The 26,720-nt window shown below is 43.0% G+C and overlaps 1 protein-coding gene and 1 long non-coding RNA gene across 9 annotated transcripts in view; one reads left to right on the forward strand and one right to left on the reverse strand.

Moving 5' to 3' along the window:
• Window positions 1–3,544, forward strand: part of LOC143775603 (uncharacterized) — a 40,975-nt gene extending 37,431 nt beyond the window's left edge. The window contains exon 3 of the long non-coding RNA XR_013215674.1: window positions 2,534–3,544. This is a non-coding gene — a long non-coding RNA (uncharacterized LOC143775603). The remainder of the gene's footprint in view (window positions 1–2,533) is intronic.
• Window positions 1–26,720, reverse strand: part of SHF (Src homology 2 domain containing F) — a 378,212-nt gene that overhangs the window by 311,464 nt on the left and 40,028 nt on the right. The window lies entirely within an intron of this gene.

Consider the following 26,720-nt stretch of genomic DNA (forward strand, 5'->3'; position numbering starts at 1 on the left):
GTGTCCCGGTGGTGCGAGTCCCCGCTGCGGACATTAACCTTGTTGTGGGCTTCAGGAAAACAGTATTGTTTGCAGGATTCAAATCTCTGCTCAATAACCAGCTGAGATATAATCTGTGCCACCTCTGGAGCCATTTTACTGAAGACCACCGGGAGATCAATGTGCGCACCGCCGGGACACCCCTTCCCCCTAGCCCAGGGCCCGCAGCATCGCCCCACACCTGCTGTCAAATGCTATAACTGTGCCCCTGCTCCACCACCGACTCCTCCCCTCCCCCCAGTAACCTACATACGGACTGTAAACCTGGAGTGCATCTCACAGCTCAAAAAATTTGGTACTCTAATGAAATCTTGTTTGGCTGTTAGTATCAAATTTATGAAAACCTCATCCACTATTTTTTTACAGAATCACAAGCTTTACGTTTCATCAAAATTGACAAATTTATGAATGATTTCCTAAAGACTTTCTGAACAGACAAGTGGCAGCAAATACAAAACCAGGTACAGGTTGTCTGGGGACAATTAAATTGGTAGCGCCCATGCAATGACCTGAGGATCGCAGCAATTGAGTTTGGGCCCCTTAGGCCTCTTTCACACTAGCGTCGTGCACTGCACGTCACTAGGCATCATTTTGCAGAAAAAACGCATCCTGCAAAAGTGCTTGCAGGATGCGTTTTTTCTCCATAGACTTTTATTAGCGAGGCAGTGCAACGCATTGCCAGACGTCGCAACCATCGTGCGACGGTTGCGTCGTGTTGCACCGGACCATCGCCACCAAAAAAAGTTGCTTGTAACGTTTTTTGGTGCGTTGTCTGCAGCATTTCCGACCACGGATGCGCGACCGGAACTCCGCCCCCGCCTTCCCGCACCTCACAATGGGGCAGCGGATGCGTTGAAAAACAGCATCCGCTGCCTCCGTTGTGCAGCGCTTCCACACTATGCGTCGGTGCGCTGCAACGTCACATAGCGATGTGCAGTGCATGACGCTAGTGTGAAAGTAGCCTAACTCACCGGAATCATTGACAGCTTAAACACTTGTACTGCTTGACGGCAGCCTTACTTATGCTGGCCAACATTGACCTTAAAAGGGGGTACTCTGGTCTCAAAGATCCTATATGTAGTAGGTGTAATAATAATAATAATGTTAGCAAATACCTGCAGTTAGAAATGTAGTATAGTTATTTTGATTCTCTATTTTCCTTTCCTCATGTGCAGGCATTGCAGGACCTTAGGTATCCATGGGTATGACCACAAGCAATCAGCTAGCTGTCACTATATCAGTGGTTATAACCATGGATACCTAAGGTCCTGCAATGCCTGCACATTAAAAATGACACAGCGAATCAGAAGAACTATGCTACACTTCTAATTGGAGGTATTTTCTAATATTATTATTACACCTACTACATATTGGGATAGGGTCTTGCAGATGGGAATACCCCTTTAAGGCCTCATTCAGATGTCAGTGATTTTCATGAGTCCGTGTCAGTTTTTACCATCAGTTTTATCAGTCATTTCTATTGAGGGAACAAAATAAAAAATTGCAAAAGCTTCTCCTATTAATAATAATCTGTGTGCCGTCTGCAATTTTTAGACCTAAAACTTGTAAGGGTAATTATGATCAATGACGCGGATCAAAACCGGACCTTTTTCTGTGACTTTTGTGGAAAAAAAAAAAAAGACGTCTGAATGAGGCCTAAAAGGAATTCCAGAATTAAATAGCTTTAAACTCTGTTGCTGACACAGGAAAAAAATAAATCTGAAGGATACAAAATGTGTTTCTGAATTATTTTAGTCTAATAGCAGATTAGCAGGATTTCTGGACTTAGCGTTGAGCTATGGACATTATTCTTTCCCTCAGAATTTATTTCCCATCAGCCTATCTCAGAAGCCGGGCTGATTATTTTTCGGAGCATGCAATTTATTTACTTGTAGTGCCTTGGGCTGTTGGTTTCGAGAAACTCTCAATATAGAGTATTTCTGTTTTCCAGGCTTAGTTTAATGTCCCTGTCACTTCTGTCGATTCGGAATCAAATAAGGAGCTAAAATGAAATATAATTTTTATTTCACACAGAATATAAAGAAAATGGCTAGACGTATTAACCCTGTGTGCAACCCACATGAGGAAAAGGACGTTATCCACTATATATGAAATTCAGATTTGTGTTCAGGTCTATTCTATAACTTAAAAATAAGCCAGGTCCAGGTGAAAAAAAATCGGATGAAGCTCGGTTCACATGTGTACTGTGCTCTGTGCGGAGAATGCTGCCAGCGGAAAAGTGATGAGGAGACAGGAGTCCAAATATGCAGTTTGTCAACGCGTTTCAAAATGTCAGACTTTGCTGTATTTGGTCCTAAGAAGTTTTACATCTGTAAACGTTGTCAAATGAGCCGCATATTTGGCTTCTGGTCTCCTCAGCGCAGTTTAACTTACTTAAAAGTACTTGTTGCAGACATTTCTGCATTAAAAACTCGTCTCTTCAGCAGGAAACATGACAAATACTAACACATGTTTTTGACTTTTTTTCCCCCAGTCGTTAGAACGCATGAAAAACCCTGAGAGAATCGACGTGCTGCAGATGAGAAACCTCAAAGAAAAAAAAAAAAGTACAGCGTGCATGAGACTTCAGGAATCTCACTTTGCCGGTACTAGGAAATACTTCAGTTTTTGTGACAAAACTGTGCAAAAAAAAAAAATCATGAAAACACAACAAATACCATTAACTTTTAATTCTTTTAAAGTACCAGCAAAAGCTAGGAGGATTTCAGAAATCTCATGGGCACATACCGGTATTGCTTTTTTGCTCCTGACTGAATTTGAGAACTGCAGCGTTTTTAAAATCTGCATCATGTCAGTTGTTTCATAGAGTTTTTAACAAACAGAAAGCAATGAGAAAGTGAAAAAAGGCTGCAAAAAAAAAAAAAAGCAAATGTGTTTGTGGAATTTTCAGTGCATAAAACTAACTTTTTAAAATATGTTTTGTAGAGAAAGCATACCTACAATCCGTACCCAAAAAAAACACCTTAAAAAAAAAAAAAAATGGTACAAAAATGCTGCGAGAAACACGGCAAAAATATTGAAAAAAAACAAAGGCATTTTGAAGGTAGTGATTTCACACTGACTATACCCAGAGTCTACAGTTGCCTCAGAAGAAAAGTAAGAATCATTTTGTTAAAAACAGCTCCTGGCACCCCTGCACAAGTCCCTTTACTCCTCTACTCAGGGACGACTGAGTTCCCTTTTTACCTTCCCACGCTGCTCTGGTCCCTGTGGCGTCTGCTTCTTCCCAGGACCTGCGCATGGCACAAGTATGCTTAGTACCAAATGAAGCGTGTAGCAGATCTTTTCTAAAGGTTAACCTTTAAAATTATGTGGCAATCTTAAAAGTTCATATTCTTGTAACAAACAGATGTAATATTGAATCACTTTCCTCAATAGCAATATTAAAGTGCAATGTTTTTGACTCATTTGATCAATTTGCTTTTCTTTATCAACTTTAAAGGGAATCTGTCACCTCATTTTTCGCCTATAAGCTGCGGCCATCGCCATTAGGGGCTTATCTACAACATTCTGCAATGCTGTAAATTAGCCCCCGAAGTAACCTGTAAGATGAGAAAAACAAGTTAGTTTATACTCACCTGGGGGGGCGGTCCCAGTGCGGTCCGGGTCCGATGGGCGTCGCTGTCTGCGTCGCGGTTCGAGTCCAGCGCCTCCCATCTTCATGCGATGTCATCATCCTCCTTGCTTCGTGTCGCGGCTCCGGCGCAGGCGTACTGATTTGCCCTGTTGAGGGCAGAGTAAAGCACTGTAGTGCGCAGGCACAGGGCCTCTCTGAGCTTTCCTGGCGCATGCACACTGCAGTACTTCGATCTGCCCTAAACAGGGTAGAGAATTACGCCTGTGCATGAGCCACGACAGAAAGCAAAGAAGAGGACGTCATCACATGAAGATGGGAGGTGCCGGACCCGGACCGCACCAGGACCGCCCCTGGGTGAGTATAATCTAACCTGTTTTTCTTATCTTTCAGGTGACATCGGGAGCTTATCTACAGCATTACAGAATGCTGTCGATAAGCACCTGATGGCGGTGGCCGCAGCTTATATGCGAAAAATGAGGTGACAGATTCCCTTTAAGGACTTGTGTAACAATCTGACATAGTTTTAGGTCAAATTTATGCAGTGCTCTAGATAATAACTATATTGATTACTTTCTAAGTTGCCAATATTGCTTAGCTTAATTAATAATTATGTAATTATTGGTATATGCTGTACGTATACTTAATTGCGTATTTCTGCTCTTCACTGTGAAATTGTTTTGAATAAAAATGCCCGAGCACAGGCTTCGTGTCTATAATTGAAGGACAATGCATTTGGTTATCAGTATGAGAACGCCAACACTAGAATATTAAGTCACTGCATGTATTTTATCTTCTCTTTTATCGATCCTTACAAATTAAATTATCTGTTTACTCATATCACCTATGAAGACTGGATCTTTGTTAGGAGTGCCAATTTGCAAAACAGCAAAAAAAAAGAAATAGAAGATTATGAAGGATTCACAAAGTTTCACTGTATACAAACACAAGAAGTTCTCTATCCTTAAAAAATTGAATAAAATGCATTTTACCAATAAAAACAATGAATTACTATTAAATGGAAAACTCATAGTATTCCTTAATTCCTTCACTAATTCACTCAAACCAAGGCAATTACTAATTTCCCTGTCTTGTGGCACGCCTGACCTGTAAGCATTGGTCACTTACTATTGATGTATTGCCAGCACTAACGCCCTGCTGAGCTGTCAGTCAGTCAGTCAGTGCATGGGCCTGGTTACAGCCCCTGCTAAATCTGTATTGAGAGGTGACTAAAGCAACACTTCTATGACTGAAAACCTGAGGGTGCTGGGAGAAATAAAGTTAATTTCCTCCCTGCAGCCATGCTTTCAGTGTAGCTGTCGCAAAGCTTTAAAACGCTATTAGCCTGCAGCTTGACTTGCAGGGCAATTGTGCATTTTTGAAAGTACAATTTAACAAAGACAAGTGAATATACCATACGTGCAACCAGAGAAGCTGCAAAAAGGCCCAGAGCGTAGGTGAGAAGATGGGCTCTGCCAGGGCCAAACTGGGACTAAAAGTCAGCCCTGGCATTTGAAGTTACACAGGCCCACTGTATAATATCTTTGTACACCTGTAGGTTACAAGAAGTGAGGGGAATGTAACACGACCATATAACATATAATTACAGCTGTATCCAGCATTACAGCTCATTATTATTATTATTATTATTATTATTGCTTTTAGTTGCAGTACCAAGAAAAGCTGCTACTTTACCTACATAACTGGATCTCGTAGATAATAAAGGGACTGAGACGATCAAAAGCTATGGAACCTCATTCTGATGCTCCATAAACTTTGCCTACAGCCACTTTTGGTTCCGCTGCGAAGCATGAGACCCGGTAACTCTCAGTAATGTCACCGCTCTTCAGATATTCCGGGTCTTGCGCTGAGCTTGGCGACTGTGAAGAGCGGTATTGTTACTACCGTCCCCGCTCCTCAGAGTCGCTGGGTCTCGCCAGGTCTGGGCTAGTAGTGGGGGTGTCTGATAGACACCTCTCCATTACTAACACCAGGGATTGATAGCAGCTGACATTACGCAGCTGACATCAACCCTAAAAATCATTACACATATCAGAATTAAATGCTCTGGCGGCTGGGAAAAGCAGTAGAGTTAGCGCTATTCCCAGGCGCCAGGTGCTAACTACAACTGTCATCATCCTTGCCTGATCTCCCTGCGAAACATTTCTGCTGTATTTACATGCGCTGAACTCAGGCCACTAAACGAGTGTGATCGACAATAGTGAAGTCGTTCGCTTCTTTCCCGGCCTCTTTACACCAACTGAGAAAGAATGAAGGGAACAGAACAATCACAATTAGATCAATCTGTCCCCATACAGTATCATTTTATCAGCAGCACATATACAGTTTACACTGGCGATGTGCTGCTGAGAACAAGGATTTCTGTTCCCACATAAACAATCCAATCACTCGATGAATAGGCAGCATTTTGCTTGTTTAGTATAATACACCCCATAGTCCTCCATATATTATAATGTGCACCTCAGTCCACCATATAGTATAATACACTCCCCATAGTCCTCCATATAGTATAATACACTCCTCATAGTCCTCCATATATTAAAATACACTGCAATTCCTCCATATAGTATAACACACTCCTCAGTCCTCCATATAGTATAATGTACTGCCACAGTCCTCCATATAGTATAATACACTCCTCAGTCCTCCAAATAGTATAATACATTCCTCATAGTGCTCCATATAGTATAATACACTCCTCATAGTGCTCCATATAGTATAATGCCCCACCATTGTCATCCATGTAGTACAATTCACTTCCTATAGTATAATGCACCCCATAGTTCTTCATATAGTATAATGTATTCCCCAGAGTCCTCGATACAGTATAATGCAGCCCACATATAGTATAACGATGCCACCTCAGAGTATAATGCAGCCACCCCACAGAATATATTGTATCCCCCTGAGTATAATGTAACCCCCAGAGAATATAATGCAGCCCCCTCATATAGTATAATGCTGCCTCTGCATATATAATATATGGTAGCCCCCTCATAGAACATATTGCAGCCCCCCATAGAATATAATGTAGCCCCTCCATAGAATATAATACAGCACCCCATAGAATGTAATACAGCCCCCCCATAGAATGTAATACAGCCCACCTCCCCATAGAATATAATACAGTCCCCATAGAATATAATGTAGCCCCCAGAGAATGAAATGCAGCCAGCCCCCATAGAATGTAATGCAGCCAGCCCCCATAGAATGTAATGCAGCCAGCCCCCCATAGAATGTAATGCAGCCAGCCCCCCCAATAGCCCCACAATCCAGTTATCACTCATTGATATATTTAAAAAAAAAAAAAAACACTCTCCTCACCTCTCCTTGTGCCCCGCGCTGCTCCCGGCTCCGGTCTCAGCAGCTGCAGTCTGCCCACCCGACACACAGCAGGTGCGCGATGATATGACGTCATCATGCACCTGCAGTGTCAGAGGCAGATCGGGGAATGATGGGAGAGGGAGCGACAGTAGACGCTCTCTCCTCCATCATTGCATTCAACTGTACCGGCGTCATAGACTCCGGTATAGTTGAATGCGGAGGCGCTGGCGGGGGGTGAGTCGGCGCTAGTGAGCGGCCCACTACTGCCACCGGCCATTCTGGCATTTGCCAGAAATGCCCAATGGCCAGTCCGGCCCTGGGCTCTGCTACTTAACTTACATTACAATACATATAAGCATAAACCCTCCCTGCATTCCAGTTGCAAGTTGGATTCTTGAAATTTTGAGTGTAAGCTAGCATGCCTTGGATTAACCAATAAGTATCTCACAAATGGAGAAACATAGGAAAGTATACATTAAAACATACAGAGTTAATGATTGTCATTGATGATGAACGAGTATACTGTTTGCTCGGGTTTCCCTAGCACGCTCAGGTGGTCTCAAGAGTATTTGTGACTGCTCGGAGATTTAGTTTTCCTTCCCGCAGCTGCGTGATTTGCAGCTACTAGACAGCTTGATTACATGTGGGGATTCCCTAGCAACCAGGATTCAGCATCCACGTTCAGGATTGCATTACCTTTTGCGCAGGTAAAATCTGCACCAATCTGCACCTGAGATTACTGGCAGGTCACCTGCGTTTTTCATGCGTTTTTTTCATGCGGATTTGAGTGTGTTTTTGTAAGCTCAATAAAAAGATATACAAAAAAAAAAAATAGTGATGTTATTTCTTGTCCAACCTCCTCATTTACACACTTCATTGAAGAATGTTTACACACACAGACAGATAGATGATAGATAACAGATAGATCTATCGTATCTATTATCTATCTATAGATATATCTATCGATAGATAATAGATACAATAGATAATACCAAGCCCGATGTTTAGTATATCTATGTATCTATAGATATATCTATCTATCTATCTATCTATCTATCTATCTATCTATCTATCTATCTATCTATCTATCTATCTATCTATCTATATATATATATATATATATATATATACACACTCACTGGCCACTTTATTAGGTACACCTGTCCAACTTCTTGTTAACACTTAATTTCTAATCAGCCAATCACATGGCGGCAACTCAGTGCATTTAGGCATGTAGACATGGTCAAGACAATCTCCTGCAGTTCAAACCGAGCATCAGTATGGGGAAGAAAGGTGATTTGAGTGCCTTTGAACGTGGCATGGTTGTTGGTGCCAGAAGGGCTGGTCTGAGTATTTCAGAAACTGCTGATCTACTGGGATTTTCACGCACAACCATCTCTAGGGTTTACAGAGAATGGTCCGAAAAAGAAAAAAAATCCAGTGAGCGGCAGTTCTGTGGGCGGAAATGCCTTGTTGATGCCAGAGGTCAGAGGAGAATGGGCAGACTGGTTCGAGCTGATAGAAAGGCAACAGTGACTAAAATCACCACCCGTTACAACCAAGGTAGGCCTAAGAGCATCGCTGAACGCACAGTGCGTCGAACTTTGAGGCAGATGGGCTACAGCAGCAGAAGACCACACCGGGTACCACTCCTTTCAGCTAAGAACAGGAAACTGAGGCTACAATTTGTACAAGCTCATCGAAATTGGACAGCAGAAGATTGGAAAAACGTTGCTTGGTCTGATGAGTCTCGATTTCTGCTGCGACATTCGGATGGTAGGGTCAGAATTTGGCGTAAACAACATGAAAGCATGGATCCATCCTGCCTTGTATGGAGCATCTTTGGGATGTGCAGCCGACAAATCTGCGGCAACTGTGTGATGCCATCATGTCAATATGGACCAAAATCTCTGAGGAATGCTTCCAGCACCTTGTTGAATCTATGCCACGAAGAATTGAGGCAGTTCTGAAGGCAAAAGGGGTCCAACCCGTTACTAGCATGGTGTACCTAATAAAGTGGCCGGTGAGTGTATGTGTGTATATATATATATATATATATATTCGTCTAAGGGTCTGTTTGTCTGTAACAGAAATCCCGCGTCACTGATTGGTCGCGGGCGGCTGGCGCGACCAATCAGCGACAGGTGGAGTCTGGCCGCGAATAGGTGCGGGATTTAAACCACGCTTCACTGATCGGCCGGCCGCGACCAATCAGCGATATTGCAGCGAGATTTAAACACCGCTTCGTAAGTAAACTACATACATATTCTAGAATACCCAATGTATTAGAATCGGGCCACCATCTAGTAGATATGCAATAGCAAGGCCGATGTTTATTAATGAACGTTTAAGAAAAAAAAGGAAAAAAATGGCGTGGGCTCTGGCGCAATTTTCTGCGCCAGAGGGGGAAAGCCGACGGCCGGGGGCCAATATTTGTAGCCTGGGAAGGGGGTAATACCCATGGCCCCTCTCTAGGCTATGAATATCAGCCCGCAGCTGTCTGCGTAGCCTTTACTGGCTAATTAAGGGGACCCATAAAAAATGACGTGGGGTCCCCCTATATTTTATAGCCAGAAAGGCTACGCAGACAGCTGCGGGCTGATATTCATAGCCCAGGGAGGGGCCATGGATATTGCCCCCCCCTCCGGCTACAAATACCAGCCCGCAGCCTCCACAGAAATGGCGCATCTGAAAGATGCGCCAATTCCGGCACTTAGCCCCTCTCTGTTTGTGTGGTGTATGTTGTATGTACTGTATGTTGTATGTTGCATGTCGCCTGGTGCATTAATGTCGCATGGTGCATATTGTATGTCATATGTCGCATGTTGTATGTCGCATGTTGCATGCTGCATGTGTATTGTCACATGTCGCATGTTGCATGCTGCATGTGTATTGTCACATGTCGCATGGTGCATGTTGTATGTCGCATGTTGCATGTTGTATGTCGCATGGTGCATGTCCTATGTCGCACGGTGCATGTCCTATGTCGCATGGTGCATGTTGTATGTCGCATGTTGTATGTTGCATGGTGCATGTCGCATGGAGCATGTTGTATGTTGCATGGTGTATGTCGCGTGGTGCATGTTGTATGTTGTATGTTGCATGTCGCATGTTGTATATCGCATGGTGCATGTTGTATGTTGCATGTCGTATGGTGCATGTTGCATGGTGTATGGTGTATGTTGTGTGTTGTATGTGCACACAGTCTAGATGAGTCCAGCTCTGCTACATCTGGAAGCCTGACATCCAGATGTAGCAGAGCCTGTAGATGATCACCGGAGATAACTCTCCAGCGATTACCTACACTGCACCGTTCTCACAATCAGCTGATCAGCTGTTTGTGAGAACCAGACTGGTGACCGGCGATAACTTGTCTTATCGCGAAAACTGCAGTGGATGAGGGACTTCCGGCGGCGGGACAGGTGAGCCTGCATGGACATGCATAGTAAGCTGCGCTTACGCAGTTACTACACATGTGACTAATCATTAGATGCGGTTTTACCGCATCTAATGATTGTCTATGGTAAATTTACGGCTCGGCGACGGAGCGTCGCCGCATTGTAAACAGACATGCTGCGTTCTGAAAAGACGTGCCGCATGTCTGTTTACGCGGGTCTGCCGCCTGCGTGTTTTACCGCATAGTGGAGATGGGATTTCATGAAATCCCCTCCACTATGCTGTAACATCTGGACGCTGCGTGTTTGACGCTGCGGCTCTACGCAGCGTCAAACACGCAGCGTTTCCGGAACGTGGAAACATACCCTTATAAGACTTCATTTGCTTTAAAAAGCTGATATGAAATCAATATATATTGCACTTAAATATTTGTTGGTAACTGATAGTTAACGTGATGAGCGAGAATGCTCAGATAAGGTGTTATCCGAGCATGCTCGAGTGCTAATAGAGTATCTTAGAGTAAAGCGCTGCGGAATATGTTGGCGCTATATAAATAAAAATCATTATTATTATTATTATTATTATTTATTGTTATAGCGCCATTTTTTCCATGGCGCTTTACATGTGAGGAGGGGTATACATAATAAAAACAAGTACAATAATCTTAAACAATACAAGTCATAACTGTTACAGGAGGAGTGAGGACCCTGCCCGCGAAGGCTCACAATCTACAAGGGATGGGTGAGAATACAGTAGGTGAGGATAGAGCTGGTCATGCAGCGGTTTGGTTGATCGGTGGTTACTGCAGGTTGTAGGCTTGTCGGAAGAGGTGGGTCTTCAGGTTCTTTTTGAAGATTTCGATGGTAGGCGAGAGTCTGATGTGTTGTGGTAGAGGTTCCAGAGTAGGGGTGATATGCGAGAGAAATCTTGTATGCGATTGTGGGAAGAGGAGATAAGAGGGGAATAGAGAAGGAGATCTTGTGAGGATCGGAGGTTGCGTGTAGGTAAGTACCGGGAGACGAGGTCACAGATGTATGGAGGAGACAGGTTGTGGATGGCTTTGTATGTCATGGTTAGGGTTTTGTACTGGAGTCTCTGGGCAATGGGGAGCCAGTGGAGGGATTGACAGAGGGGAGAGGCCGGGGAATAGCGGGGGGACAGGTGGATTAGTCGGGCAGCAGAGTTTAGAATAGATTGGAGGGGTGTGAGAGTGTTCGAGGGGAGGCCACAGAGTAGGAGGTTGCAGTAGTCAAGGCGAGAGATGATGAGGGCATGGACTAGGGTTTTTGCAGATTCTTGGTTGAGGAATTAATGGATTCGTGAAATATTTTTGAGTTGAAGTCGGCAGGAAGTGGAAAGGGCTTGGATATGTGGTTTGAAGGAGAGATCAGCGTCAAGGATTACCCCGAGGCAGCGAGCTTGTGGGACTGGGGAGAGTGGGCAGCCATTTACTGTAATGGTTAGGTTCGTTGGGGGGGTCACGTGAGATGGGGGAAAGATGATGAATTATTATTATCTTCGGCGTGCTCGAATTCTATGTTCGAGTCACTATGACTGTATGTCTCGCAGCTGTTAAACAGCTGCAACCCACGCAGGTATTGCCTGTTTGTTAGTAAAGGGGTTGATGTCACCTTTGTATTGCCTATCCCTAACTTGCGATCGCACCAGGGCAAGTGGGAAGAGTGATGCTAAGTAGCAGATTTGGCTCATCTTATGGATGCGCCATTTCTGAGATGGTTGAGAGCTGATGATTTTAGTCTGAGATGGGGCCAATATCCATGGCTATTAAGATCGGCAAGCAGCTGTCTGCCTTGCTTTTGCCATTAATTATAGGGGGACCCTACATTATTTATTTTGGGGGTCCCCCATTTTAATAACCAGTAAAGGCTAAGTATTCAACTGTGAGCTGATATTAATAGCCTGGGAAGCTCCATGGGTATTAGCCACTTCCCAGGCTATAAACATCTGCCCCCAGCTATCCGCTTTTCCTCTGCTGGTTAATAATAATATTTATTTTTCTATAGCGCTAACATATTCCACAGCGCTTTACAATTTGCACACATTATCATGTGCCCCATCTGTCCCTGATGGGGCTCACAATCTAAGTTTCCTATCAGTAGGTCTTTGGAATGTGGGAGGAAACCGGAGTACCCGGAGGAAACCCACGGGGAGAAAATACAAACTCCTTGCTTATTTTTTCCTTGGTGGGATTTGAACCCAGGACCCCAGCGCTGCAAGGCTGCTGTGCTAACCACTGAGCAACCGTGCTGCTAACAGAATATTGTGGAATACCATGCCATTTTTTTAAATTAAATAAAAAATGTATCAGTAATTAAATACTTGTACAGCAAGCTACACAAGCAATGCACTAATTATGTTACTGGCATCTTTATATCTACCTATTCAATGTGTATATATCTATTCTGTCGGGAGAGTCACTCTGATTTTACTGTATGCGGTAGATGAAAAGTCAGGTTTTCAATAACATCGGTGTGTAAAAATTGGATGGCACTCGCATGGTCAGAGTGCCGTGTGATTTTTTTTTTTTTATCATCATCCATTGCCTTGTATGGGCAAGTCGTGTCCGATATACAGTTAGGTCCATATATATTTGGACAGAGACAACATTTTTCTCATTTTGGTTATAGACATTACCACAATTTAATTTTAAACAAAACAATTCAGATGCAGTTGAAGTTCAGACTTTTAGCTTTCATTTGAGGGTATCCATATTAAAATTGGATGAAGAGTTTAGGAGTTTCAGCTCCTTAACCTGTGCCACCCTGTTTTTTAAAGGGACCAAAAGTAATTGGACAATTGACTCCAAGGCTATTTCATGGACAGGTGTGGGCAATCCCTTCATTATGTCATTCTCAACTAAGCAGATAAAAGGCCTGGAGTTGATTTGAGGTGTGGTGCTTGCATTTGGAAGGTTTTCCTATGAAGTAAACATGCGGTCAAAAGTGCTCTCCATGAAGGTGAAACAAGCCATTCTTAAGCTGTGAAAACAGAGAAAAAACCCATCCGAGAAATTGCTACAATATTAGGAGTGGCAAAATGTACAGTTTGGTACAGCCTGAGAAGGAAAGAAAGCACTGGTGATCTCATCAATGCAAAAAGACCTGGGCGCCCACAGAAGACAACAGTGGTGGGTGATCGCAGAATAATCTCCATGGTGAAGAGAAACCCCTTCACAACAGCCAACCAAGTGACCAACACTCTCCCGGAGGTCGGCGTATCAATATCCAAATCTATCATAAAGAGAAGACTGCATGAAAGTAAATACAGAGGGTTCACTGCACGGTGCAAGCCACTCATAAGTGTCAAGAATAAAAAGGCTAGACTGGACTTTGCTAAAAAACATCTAAAAAAGCCAGCACAGTTCAGGAAGAACATTCTTTGGACAGATGAAACCAAGATCAACCTCTACCAGAATGATGGAAAGAGAAAAGTATGGCAAAGGCTTGGTACAGCTTATGATCCAAAGCATACCACATCATCTGTAAAACACGGCGGAGGCAGTGTGATGGCTTGGGCATGCATGGCTGCCAGTGGCACTGGGTCACTAGTGTTTATTGATGATGTGACACAGGACAGAAGCAGCCAAATGAATTATGAGGTATTCAGAGCCATACTGTGTGCTCAGATCCAGCCAAATGCAGCAAAACTGATTGGTCGTCGTTTCATACTACAGATGGACAATGACCCAAAACATGAAGCCAAAGCAACCCAGGAGTCTATTAAAGCAAAGAAGTGGAATATTCTTGAATGGCCAAGTCAGTCACCTGATCTCAACCCAATTGAGCATGCATTTCACTTGTTAAAGACTAAACTTCAGACAGAAAGGCCCACAAACAAACAGCAACTGAAAACCACCGCAGTGAATGCCTGGCAGAGCATCAAAAAGGAGGAAACACAGCGTCTGGTGATGTCCATGAGTTCAAGACTTCAGGCAGTCATTGCCAACAAAGGGTTTTCAACCAAGTACTAGAAATGAACATTTTATTTAAAATTATTGAATCTGTCCAATTACTTTTGGTCCCTTTAAAAACAGGGTGGCACATGTTAAGGAGCTGAAACTCCTAAACCCTTCATCCAATTTTAATGTGGATACCCTCAAATGAAAGCTGAAAGTCTGAACTTCAACTGCATCTGAATTGTTTTGTTTAAAATTCATTGTGGTAATGTCTATAACCAAAATGAGAAAAATGTTGTCTCTGTCCAAATATATATGGACCTAACTGTATGAGCACAATAGCAGCATGCTGCGATTTTTTTCTTAATCCGATATTAGTAGAGGGGGAAAAAATGATATGAACCGGAAGTCATGGATTAACATTGGTCCGAGTGCCATCCGATTTTTTAATTGGACTGCACTCGTCCACTTTCCTTGCAGATGAGTATGAGTCCTAATAGCGTTACTAATCTGCCCTGCGCCTGCACTTAGCCAAACTCAAATAAATACAAAATTAAAATATACAATAATTCACATTTTAAAAAGGGGATTTCCAGGCTCCAGACAAATTTTTTCAGTCCCTACAAGCACACAAATATTGCCAGCGCAAGTTGATAAACTTTTTTTTTTTTTTTTTTTTTTTGGGGGGGGGGGGGGGGGGGGGGAGTTCGGAGTGGGGGTTTCTGTATGTGACATTTTTCTGTCGATTAGATATGTATGCTATGTATATACACATACATGCATAATGTGTAAATAGATTAGAACGTGCATATTTTATATATGCCTATTGTAAGTACGAAGTGTATGTGTAGGTGGGCCCTGATTGGGTGGGGGGTTCCAGACAAGTCATGGGCCCTTCACTGTTAGTGTTTGACCCTGAGCTACTCCCTACTCACTAGCTTAGTCAACTGTATATTAGAAAGAAAGCCTGCAGAGGTAAAAAAAAAAAAAACTGGTGAAAACACGTAGGATACAAAACCATATAAAAGGCCAGACATAGGATTGCACTCTCACTTCAGACCACATAACAAAAGCAGATGTAAAAAGTTAATTTATTCTGAGCACTGAGTTTTTAAAGTATGATTGAGCCAAAGTCGTTAGTTATACAAGGCAAATTTTTTTTTTCAAAATCACATTTATTATATCCTCTCTGACCTACATACCAATGTTAGGCCGATTTCACATTTGCGTTTGTAGGAGCTGCGGACTTCCTCCGTGAAGCCCCGCCCTCGGCAGCACCTCTGCCTCTAGCTCCGCCTACTTCTGCATGCGGCCTGCGTACCTATCTTTAACATTAGGTACGCAGGTCGTGCTGCTGTATGCGGATGCTTCCGCATGCGTCGTTTTGACGATGCGGCGACCAGCGTAGAACGCAGCTTGTAGCAATTTCTTTTTTTTTCCGCATCGTCAAAACGACGCATGCGGACACATCTGCAAGACCTGCGAACCTAATGTTAAAGATAGGTACGCAGGCCGCATGCAGAAGGTGGAGGTGCGGCTGAGGGCGGGGCTTCACGGAGGAAGTCCGCAGCACTCTGCAGCTCCTACAAATGCTAGTGTGAAACTAGCCTCATATGGCAGATGTCTGTAAAATAACTTTAGTTTATGCATCACGTTTGTGTTTTCTAACCATTCTTTATTAGATTTATGCAGTTTATTGTGGAAATTCCATAATGGATGGCTGATGGCATTCCTGGAAAAGTGTCTACATTAATGCCACATAAACTTGATATATTAAAATATTGTTGACATTTTTACTTTGAAGGAAATGTAGAAATTGCAATTCAGTTTTCAATAACATTATTACAGAAGAATGACATTCTCTTCAAAGTATATTGTACTATTATGGCATAGTTGGTGAAGGAATTAAAATGTTGTCCAAAGAAATAAAATTAAATTGTGTTAATTAAAGTGCTATATATTTCATACAGTTCTCTGAAGTTATGTGTAAGAAATTGAATGGTAAACAAAAAGGAAAAGTTAAAATTAATGGTTATAAAATAAAATTTGCTTTGTAAATCTTGATGTTTACAAAGGCCAATCACCATGTACAATAAGTTTATAAAGCAGCTGTAGCTACAAAAGATAAATGTGATAGCATTAAACACTTGTTAGAGAAAGACGTGTAGAAATTACATTTTTACTGGCTTTGGCGACCATGAAGAATTTCTCGTGGAGACTGCAAGGACCATTTATAATCTGCAGGTACTTTCCACTTCCCCTTTTACACGCTAATATATTATGCCTAATAAAAAAAAGTTACACACTAGTCTTCAGCCATTTAAAGGGTTTGTCCAGTAGTCTTAAATAGAGAAGAGCGAAGCGTTATAGCACTTACCGAACAAGCTGCAGAGGGAACCTGGATATATGGAGTGCGCCGGCTGATCAGCTGTCCGGCGCCGCAGCTGCATGTGTCACGGCTGTGTGACAGTCAACACATACATGGACAGCCTGTTGTTGGGCTCTCCATGCCTGTACTGTGACTGACACAGCCGCGACACATGCAGCTGCGGCGCCGGACAGCTGATCAGCCGGCGCGCTCCATATATCCAGGTTCCTGTTATGGACCTAGTGGTTAGGAACACTTGAGATGACCTGATAGGTAAACCAGAAATATAGGACAAGCTCAGGGGACGTGGAAACTTTACTGACCGCAACCCTGATCCTATCACACACACTATAGGCAGCCGTGGAGCGTACCTAACTCTCCCTAGACGCCTCTTCACAGCCTGAGAACTAGCTACCCCTAGAGAGAAACAAAAGCCTCACTTGCCTCAGAGAAATTTCCCCAAAAGTAAAGTCAGCCCCCACAAATAATGATGGTGAGTTCAGAGGAAAATACAAACATAGGAATGAAAACAGGTTTTAGCATAGGAGGCCCACTAGTACTAAATAGTAAGAAGATAGCAAGGGAACTGTGCGGTCAGTAAAAAATACTACAAAAATATCCACGCAGAGAATACTAAAGACCCTCACACCGACTCACGATGTGAGGGAGCAACTCTGCTCCCCAGAGCTTCCAGCTAGCAAGAAAATAGCATATAAGCAAGCTGGACTGAACTTAACATATACTGAGAAACATTTTCCAAAAGCAGTGAGCAAAAATGAACTAGCATGAACTTAAGCTTCTCCAAGAGGAGACAGGTCACACGAGAAGTCCCAGAGAGATCTGAACCAATACTGAATACAACGACAGCTGGGAACAAGTAAAGATCTAGGTGGAGTTAAATAGGCAGCAGCACAGCAGAAAACGAGGCAGCTGGAGCCCAGCTAAAGACCAGCAGTATCACTCAAAGCCACCAGAGAGAGCCCACGAACAGAACTCAACAAAGTACCATTCATGACCACAGGAGGGAGCCCGAGAACGGAATTCACAACAGGTTCCCTCTGCAGCTTATTCGGTAAGAGCTATATAGCTTGCCGAATAAGGAGGGACCCGAAGAAATTTGCTCATCTCTAGTCTTAAAGAATCACTCCAGTTTTTTTATTGCAACACTGGAGTGGTGTCACTAATCTAAGTTCCTGCCCATAGTATCACACTTACCAGTCACATTCTTCATCTTTTATCGGCAACACTCCAGTCTGTCTTCGGTAGGTTGTCACCTTTTGGATCGCTCAAGTATTTGCTGAAAGAGCCGGAAGTCACAATTTAAGTCTATGGAAGCCTCAAAAAGGCTCTTATAGACTTACACTATGAGCTTGTGATCATCATCTCTGACTTGTGATCAGTCGGTGGTTCACGTTACAAGATGGAGGATAGGGACTGGAGAGGAGGCGGGAACAGATGAAGACTGTTGCTATTGAGAATATTGCTAGGGTCAGAGAACTTATATTACTGGCACCACTCCAGAGCTGAAGTAATTAAAAATATTAAAAAGCTGAGCGGTGATAGTAAGATCCAAGTGTCGACAATGTAACCCCTTTCAGACATTGGGCGTACATTTACACCGATGTTGGACTCCCTCACTTTGATGTGAGCTATGGCGGTGAGCCCACATCTTTCCTGGCACATGTCAGCTGTTTTGAACAGCTGACATGTGCCCAGAATAGCCAAGGGGTATTAACCCTCGGCTATTAACCCGTTAAATGCCACTGTCAAACTCTGACAGCGTAATTTATCAAGCGATCCTGCCATCGGCCCAGAAATCCGCCCATCGGTGACCCCGTCACATGATAGCGGATCACCGATAGGTTGGCATGACAACCAGAGGTCTCCAGGAGACCTCTATGGATGCAATGCCGGATTGCTATGAGCACCGCCCGATTGTCAGCGCTCATAGCAAGTAAGCAAATCTGCTACATACAGGTGATCTGATCATCGTCTGTATGTAGCAGAGCCAATCGGGTTATGGCAGCTTCCAGTCTCCCATGGAGACTATTGTCACACACTAAAAGACGCTTTTTATGACAAAAACTAGTTTTTATTAGCATCACCATATTTTGAGAGCTATAATTTTTCCATATTTTGGCCCACAGAGTCATGTGATGGCTCGTTTTTTGCGGGACGAGTTGATATTTTTATTGGTGCCAGCTGTCAGCTCTGCACTGATAAAGCTGCTCTGAGCATTATCTAGCAACTTTACTAGCGCTGGTAACCTGGATGTCATCATGACGATGTCGGATCACCATGGCAATGATCGGGTCATGCGTCATGCTGTGGGGTCTCCGATCCAAGGGCAGAGGGGCTATCATCTCTCAGCCTGCTCCTGGAATGCTGCAATCGCATTCGATCACAGAATATAGGGTTTATCGTGCTGGGAGCAGTGCGGGACCGCTTCAGGCACTGAGTGCCAGGTGTCAGCTGTCAGCATTAGCTGATACCTGGTGGCGATCGCGAACGCACAATCGCGATGCAGTAATAATACATCCCTGATCAATAAGGCCCAGGGTGCGTGGACGTATTATTACTGCAAATGTCAGAAAGCAGTTAAGGATACTATTAATGTTAACCAAATCCCCAACTAAAAATAGGCTGAAATTTTGTTCCAAACTTGCAATAAATCTCCGCTATGCTTCACTGTTGTCTGCACAGAATCATTTTACTGCTCTACAGCCCTTTGGCAAACAAACAATTTTCTGTTACAGCCAATTATTTCAGATTTTTGCTCATCAGTCTACAGCACCTGCTGCCATTCTGCACTTCAATCCCTAGGTTTCCGTGCATAGTTAAAGGGAATCTGTCAGCCCCAGGATGCATTTAAGCTATTACTATGGGCATACAGGTAATAGAATGGTTAAATTAGGCTTACCTGTATACCTCATAGCGGTCAAGCAGATGTTGAAAAAAGTAGTTTTAATGTTATATCTTAATGATTTCTTCCAGGCTCTGGGGCGTGCGGTGCCTGGAAGAGATTCTTGCCTCCTCTTTTCATTATAAGGGCACCCCCCTCCTATGCACATCACACTGACCTGTGATGTGCAGTTGCGGTGATGTAATCCGACACATGCGCCATCTACTTGTGTGGTTATGTGAAACCTTTCCGCTTTTCTATGGGCAGAGTCTTCATCGATCTGTTGCACAGGAGAGTCTCTGCTATTGCGCAGTGACGCGCCAACATCTGAACCATTGGCCATTATGTTACCTGTATGCCCATAGTAATAGCTTAGATTCATCTAGGGGCTGACAAATTCCCTATAAATCACTTGACCTTGACCCCTTTTGGACAGACAGTCCCACTTGTCCCTGATCTGATGGCACTGCTGGAATTCTCCTAATGTCAAAAAGAAGAAAAAAAATGGTATGTCCTTCTTTTGCTGCACTAAAGCTTCCTTGGCCAACCATTCCGTCTACGGTCCTCAATGTTACCCTCAATGTTCTTGATGCCTCTTCAGAAATATTTTAACAGCCCATCTTGAAACCCAAGTCTGCTATCAAATCCCTACCTGGGAAAGACCTTTCGGATGAAGTAAAAACTACCTTTTCTCTTGTTGCTGTGCTCTGTCTTACCATGGTGTGTGACCTGTGACATTCTTTCACAATCTCTCCTTTGTAGTAAAGTTTGGTTATTCCTTACTCAGATTTAGGCCTCCTACACAACTGCTTTTGTTTCAGTTTCATCCAGCATATGACAAATAATGATAGTCATCACCTGTGCGGTATAATTGGTTACTCATACACCAGAATTAATGCAGTTTTGAAGTCAAAGTGTGGTCACAGCAAATATCGATTTCTCTTTTCTTGGTTTCAATTAGCAAAATTTTTAAAATTTCTACTTTTGAAGCATTTTTTTCTCCAAGTATAGCTGTAAAAACAAAAAACAAAAACACCCTAACTTTATTTTAACAATAGGTTACTGAAGATTTGGTAGAAAGAATTCTGCAGGGAAAGCTCGAATGTGAGATCTGCATATTTTAGCCCAAATCCTCATCAATAGTTTATGAGGTTCTGTAAGTAAACACTGATTATATTGTACACAGACTGAATGAACAGCAGATTACAGAAGTTTCACATAGTTGAAATGTGACGGGACAGACATAAAGCGATGACAGCTGGGCCGGCCAGGCAGGTTGTGAAGGAATTCTGAACTTTAGCTGCGTGCTAGGTGTTAACATTCACTATAAAACTGACTGAGGGTTAATGATTACTTTTAGAATCAGCAAACTAAAAACGTGTACAAGATAGAATCTGCCTTTCACTATTGTAGACTTTCGATTTTGTCTGCACCTCCTCATCTTTTCCCTCTCCAATTAGCAGCCGTTCGGCAGTGAAGGGGTAGGATGCAATTGTCATACTAACCTCTATGTGACTTTTTGCAGGAAAAGACAGAACACTTCCTGGATTCCTTAGGAAACATAATCATTTCAGAGAAAAAGGAAGTTTGACGAGTTTACACCCAACGTAGTGGCCCCTGCCAGCTTTATTCTCATGGGCCGGAACCAAGCAAGACATTAAATTTACATCAGAAACTCTTTATGAAAAGGTTATTTTAAAAGTTACCATTCATCCTGTAATACAATTTCTTTCGATATGACATGAACGTTTATAATTAAAATCGTAATTACTGCACACCTCTCAACTTTTTATTCACTGCCAATGAAAAGTTTGTGAAAAAAAAAAGACAATACAAATGTATAACCGAACATGTGCAGCAGCTCTTACTAGAGGCCGGTGTCACACTTGTGAGTGTGATGCAAGACACTTGCACGAGTCTCGCATCAATGCCCGGCACTGCCACCGGCACTCGGACCGGAGCGGGCAGCTACATAGAAATACATGCAGCAGCACACTCCGGTCCCGAGAGCCGGCGGCAGTGCCGGGTACTGATGCTGGAGTCTCTCGCACCACACTCACAAGTGGGACCCTGGCCTAAGAGTGAATATGGGTTGTAGATTCCGAAGCAATACATTCGAGATGTTGGTAATCTCAGAAGGAGGGTTGAGGGCAATGCTGGGGAAAAAAAAATTGTATTTAAGGGTCTCAATTTTTTGTAGGTATGTCCTTAAATCTTCAAGATACAATAAGGATTGTCATCCAGGGAAAACACATTTCACAGTGACCCTTAAATATGCTAGTTGTCTCTTCAGAAAGGAAGAGGACTAGAACTCCTGACCCTTGGAAGATGATTCAGAGTTTCCATGCTTGGATGGGACTTAAGAGAGTTTCATGGACTTCAAGATCCCAGCATTGTCAGCTTTACCAATACCCATAGAATACTGACACCTACATTGCCCCAAAACAGTGCCAGAAACCACAGTACCTCATAATGGACAGCTACCTGAAAAGTGGCAGAAAGGATGGTGGCTCTAAAGCAGAGTAAACCACTGTTTTTGTAATGTACTAAATGGAGTTATTCACATTATCATTACTTCAGGCATTAGAGACAGGATTTTGTGGCATGCACTAATATGTAACTTTGTGAGGAAGGCTGCACCAACTAGTGGATGGCATTGTACCAGCTGCAAAGTCCAAGTCCTGGCAGTTGACGAAGAGGCACGAGACCTAACCTGCCAGCTTCCGACAGATTGTAAAACAGCTTTTTGTGTGCAGTTTGTTAATTGGAGGAGGTTGATAGACGGGTCTAGTCAAATGCGCCTTCATCAACAGTCATTTTGAGGTCAGGCGGACTATATAGTCTGTGAGAAACAATGCAACAAGTACAGGAGAAGTACTTGTAAAACTTATATATTAACCACCACAATTAGCAAAAAATCATGTCACCAACACACTTGTTAAAATGCGATCACATCTCCTTTTGTCATCAAGCTCCGATATATTCATTCCACAGGTGGCACCTGCGATAAAGGAAACATCTGGACCAGAGGCTCTGGGCGCCACAGACTCTGTCTAGCCACTAAGACTAGGATGGCTAGGACCTATAGTCAAAGTCCAGTCTGGCTGAAGGGATGTGAGTGTTATTCAACTGGAATAATCAGATCACCGTTTTTGGCCAATGGGACAGCTTGGAGCTCCAAAATATAGCTTTTCTTGCTCTGGTTAAATTCTGTTCTCAGCTCCTGTTATTTTAGCAATTATTGAGTTTCAGACCTCAGCCTGTTTACTGGACTTTCCACTGCCGGGGGTTTTGTCGCCATCATGAATTCCTGACTTAGCGGTTGTACCAAACTTGCTCTTTAGCAAGCAGCACTGCGTGGAACAGCTTTGATAAGTCCATCTCTTTCTGGTTTAAAGGCGTGTGTTTCCAATGGGATTTGCCAGATGGAGTGGCTAGAACAAAGTCTGTCAAAAACATACCATTAGAGCCAACTGCCTCTGACGGACTCTATATTTGCAAAGTGGACAACCCCTTTAAATCTCTACCATACTGAGAACAAATAGTCTGCCCTCTGCTATAAATACAGAAGGCTGGACCAGGGTTACTGCAGCAAGAACTCTGACCGTAAGTTACCCCATACATTTCAGCTGGTTCTCTATTGGGAAACCCATCAGGAATGGCTATTTCCTTGTAAATCAAGTTAGATGGATAAGAGTCTTAAAGGGAATCGGTCACCCCAAATTTGCCTATAAGCTAAAGCCACCGCCATCCGGGGCTTATCTACAGCATTCTGTAATGCTGTAGATAAGCCCCCGATGTAACCTGAAAGATGAGAAAAAGAGGTCAAGCGCCTCCCATCTTCATACCATGACGTCCTCTTTGCTTCCTGCCACGGCTCCAGCACAGGTGTACTTTATCTGCCTTGTTGAGGGCAGAGCTAAGTACTGCAGTGTGTAGGTGCCGGGAAAGATCAGAGATGCCTGGCGCCTGTGCACTGCAGTACTTTACGCTGCCCTCAACAGGGCAGATAAAGTACGCATGCGCTGGAGCAGCGGCAGGAAGGAAAGAAGAGGACGTCATCGTATGAAGATGAGGGGCACTCGACCCAGACCTCGACACCATTTGCCCCGACCGCACTGGGACCGCCCCTGGGTGAGTATAATGTAACCTGTTTTTCTTATCTTTCAGGATACATCGGGGGCTTATCTACAGCATTACAGAATGCTGTAGATAAGCCACTGATGCCGGAGGCCTTAAGGTACCGTCACATTAAGCGACGCTGCAGCGATATCAACAACGATGCCGATCGCTGCAGCGTCGCTCTGTGGTCGCTGGAGAGCTGTCACACAGACAGCTCTCCAGCGACCAACGATGCCGAAGTCCCCAGGTAACCAGGGTAAACATCGGGTTACTAAGCGCAGAGCCGCACTTAGTAACCCAATGTTTACCCTGGTTACCAGTGTAAATGTAAAAAAAAAAAACACTACATACTTACATTGCCGTGTCTGTCGCGTCCCTCGCCTTCAGCTTCCCTGCACTGTGTAAGCGCCGGCCCTAACAGCAGAGCGGTGACGTCACCGCTGTGCTTTGCTTTGCTTTACGGCCGGCACGGACACATTCAGTGCAGGAAGCTCTGAGCAGCAGTGCGGACGCCGGGGGACGTGACAGACATCAGAGGGTGAGTATGTAGTGTTTTTTTTACTTTTACAATGGTAACCAGGGTAAATATCAGGTTACTAAGCGCGGCCCTGCGCTTAGTAACCCGATATTTACCCTGGTTACCATTGTAAAACATTGCTGGCATCGTTGCTTTTGCTGTCAAACACGACGATACACACCGATCTGACGACCAAATAAAGTTCTGGACTTTCAGCAACGACCAGCGATATCACAGCAGGATCCAGATCGCTGCTGCGTGTCAAACACAATGATATCGCTATCCAGGACGCTGCAACATCACGGATCGTTATCGTTATTGTTGTTAAGTCGCTCAGTGTGAAGGTACCTTTAGCTTATAGGCGAAGTTTGGGGTGACAGATTCCCTTTAATTGAGGGCATTGGTTTTAACGAGAGGAATAACTCTTTCTCCCTTGCAAATATAGCTTCCCCTGGCACCTCCTGAGGATAAAGTTCTATACCACTAGATAATAGCAGATATAGCCTACATCAGATGGGTGACAATGCCCAGTTAGTATGCATTGACCCTTCTATAGCATCATTAAGTGCTTCATTCTGGCAACACAATTATAGGGTACTTTCACATGTGTATATCCTTATTTTCTAAAATCCGTAGTAAAAGTAATGTTTTATACTTCTCACATCTTTGCCTGTTTCCGATTCTCAAGATAGTGAGTCGTAAACCTCTGATCCCTTCCTAGTAGGAACATTGGATAACGCCTTTGCTTTATTCCTGTTCAACAGACTCTAGATTATACACTGTTAAACCGCAGTTTTTACCAGGAGCCCTTCATGTTGCGATTAGAAGAATTTAGGGAAGAACATCCAGTATGGCACCCAATGAAGCCTATACAGTAGCATACATAGACTGACATGTGAACAAGCCCTAAATCTCTATTTTACCCTCTTTACGTCCCACATACTTTCACAGCCTTGCCCCTTGACCAAGCACAGCCATTTTGCATCTGACCTCTGATCCTTATCCTACTTTCCTTTGCCTTCACTACCTGTGTGGGTCCCAGAAATTCCAGACGTTAGCCCTACTCCTATATTATACAACATGAATTTATGCTAAGTACTAATTATATCATTAGTGGACTTTTTTTTATTACAAAAAGACTGTAAATGGTAACTAACTGAATCTTAATACCTGATGGCTTTTTTCTTCTTAAGACTTACTGGAATAGCAATTTGCCCTAACACGCAACATGTTGGCCGTGTTCCCTATCCTAGATCTCACAATCCACACCTTAATATGAAAGAACAAAAACACAGCATAGAATCACAAATGCTCAAATAACTTTGAAAAACCAGTTATTGTATGATGCAGGGAATGAAAATCTTTGAAAGCCTTGAAGCCTAAGGGCAGGAAGCTACACCCTCCTGAATGACAAGTTCAACCATTCATACAGGTAGAACAGAAGGGCTTGGTGTCATCATCTAGCAAGCTGTCTTGCAACTGATATTAGAATTTCAAAAGACTGCTTTTAAATAGGAGAATTATGAGAAAAGCAAAAGGTCAAGAGTTAACAGTTAAGAAATAACAAGTAGAGGTTTTCAATAAGGTTTACAAAACTAAAGGTCTAGTAGTGTGCGGAACAGAAACTGCTCAACCGAATCTAGACAAGATCTGTGCCAATAGGACAGAAACACTAAATTGAATGATATAACTGGAGTCCGTCAGACCAATCCTATAGTATAAGCTAATCACAAAGTCTTAACCTAATTTGATTACCCCCATAGGGATTACAATGGTACATGTACAGCGCCTATGACATATATATATGACATGTGTAATATATTTTAAATCATCTCCTTCTTCCCAAAGGTAAAACGGAAATGTAAAAAAACAAACGCAAATGTAAGAAATAAAAACGCATTTTTGGTATTGCTGCGTGTGCAACTGCCCAAGGTAATACATAAAAATATTTATCTTAAACGGTGAATGCTGAAATGGGACAATAATTCAAAACAATTCAGAATTGTTGTATTGTCCCCCACTCATAAAAACATCAGCTCAACATGCAAAAAAAAAAAAAAAAAAAAAAGTTATGGTTCTCAACACAAACCAAATTTAGGAGGGGAGAGTTTGTTTACTTCAGGATTCCCCCCCCCCCCCGCACACACACACACAAATAAGAAATGTAAAAAAAACTATGCATATTTAGTATCGCCGTAATTTATAATCACCTGGAATATCATGTTGCCAGGTCATTTCTAAAGCACAATGATTGCAATAAAAACTAAACCCCAACAATCATCGTGGAATTGAATTATTATTTTTTTATTATTTTGTGGACAAAAATCAATGGCATCATTCACAACTACAACTAGTAAAGCAAAAATGTAACCCTCATACGAAAAAATTAAAACGCACACATTTGGCCCTTGGAAAAAGGGGAGGAAACAAGAAAACACGAAAATGAAAAGTCACCCAGTCCTTAAAGTCACCCAGTCCTTAGATTATACTCACCTGGGCGGGCCGTCCGGATCAAGGGGC

This window comes from Ranitomeya variabilis, chromosome 5 (genome assembly GCF_051348905.1).
Source record: "Ranitomeya variabilis isolate aRanVar5 chromosome 5, aRanVar5.hap1, whole genome shotgun sequence".
Lineage (NCBI taxonomy): Eukaryota > Metazoa > Chordata > Amphibia > Anura > Dendrobatidae > Ranitomeya > Ranitomeya variabilis.